This window comes from Terrapene carolina, unplaced genomic scaffold, assembly GCF_002925995.2.
Source record: "Terrapene carolina triunguis isolate 2854851 unplaced genomic scaffold, T_m_triunguis-2.0 Scaffold53, whole genome shotgun sequence".
Lineage (NCBI taxonomy): Eukaryota > Metazoa > Chordata > Testudines > Emydidae > Terrapene > Terrapene triunguis.
In genome coordinates this window covers 20,752,161-20,753,575 of record NW_020664404.1, presented here as the reverse complement: position 1 = coordinate 20,753,575, position 1,415 = coordinate 20,752,161, and the positions used below count along the sequence as shown (strand labels likewise).

Here is a 1,415-nt window from a genome sequence, read left to right as displayed (position 1 = left end):
TATTTCCCCACCAAACCAGCAGATGCAGTCTGATAAATCTGCTTTGGTTCATTAGACCAGAGGGGGGAGCTGCCTAGGGTGGTCTGCTCCTCAGACAGCTCTAAGGACAAGCCCCTTTCCTCTCAGCATTTTGGGAGTGGGTCAGGGATAGGGGTGGATGTTCTCCCTGAAGATATCTCAAAAGTTCTTGTGCCAGCATTTCCTGTAGGTGAACCAGCTGTCATTCCTCAGCAGGGAATCCCTGGCTGCTGAACTAAGGATGGCTTGTTAGACAAGGTCTGCTGCTTTTTAAGAGAAACAGAGGCCTCTATCTCTCACCTTCTAAGTCCCCTAACTTGCTCTTCTTATATAATCCCTCAGTAATGACACCAAATCCCTCAGAGCATCAAATATTCCTTGCAAGCACATGTAGATGTTCTATTAACATTAACAGGAGCTCTATTTGTACATAAGAGGGGAACATTCCCATGTACATTTAAATAGAAAAAACAAGGAACTGCTCTACAGACCCAATCCTGCATGTAAGGTCACCTCCCATTTAGATAAATGGGAGCATACATCACTTAGAACCTTGCAGGATCAAACCCTATTTGCATGTAGCACATCCTATAATGATGGCAATATCTGTGGGTGGTAGCAATGTATGTGTTTCATGCCTTTATGATGAGCTTTTTTCATTTACTCATGATTTTGTTTTTGCTCTTAAATTGTCTAATTCCCTCTCTTTCTTAACTCACTGTAGTTAAAGAGGGAATTGACCTATGTGAAATTATCTAAGTGGACCAGCCCAGAAATGATGAAAATGTCTGAAGTGGAGTTGTTTCTGCCCAGGATCAAGCTGGAAGAGAGCTATAACATCAAATCCATTTGGAGCAGTATGGGGATGTGAGATGTCTTCAGTCAGGGCCAAGCTGAGTTCACAGGGATGTCTGAGACTAATGATCTTTTTTTGTCACAAGTTTTTCACAAATCCTTTGTTGAGGTCAATGAAGAGGGCACTGAGGCTACAGCTACCAGTGCAGTAATGTAGTAGTGAGAAGATCTGTACATTCTGTAAGATTTAAGGCAGATCACCCTTTCCTCTTCTTCATCAGGCACAACAAAACCAACAGCATCCTCTTCTTAGGCAGATTCTGCTCCCCCTAGAATGTATTACTCTCTGCTACCAAATAACATCATTTGCTCACCATGCAACTGGGAAATACAAATTGAAACCTGAAATTCAAAGCATACGTCTAGTGTGTGCTTTTAGTTAGAGCGCTGAGCATAAGCTGCCTCTGTCAGGAGTAGCCTCAGAAGTAATTGTGCCTCAGAGACACACACTGAGGCACAATTTCTCCTGTGCTCCTCTGTTGCACTGAGGGACAGTAATCTACTGCAGCCCCTGACAGAGTGCAGCATACTACCCACTGCAC

The 1,415-nt window shown here is 43.5% G+C and overlaps 1 pseudogene; it reads left to right on the top strand.

Moving 5' to 3' along the window:
- The window catches only part of LOC113407724, a 6,200-nt pseudogene extending 5,054 nt beyond the window's left edge, over positions 1-1,146 (top strand).
- Positions 1,147-1,415: the final 269 nt, after the last annotated feature.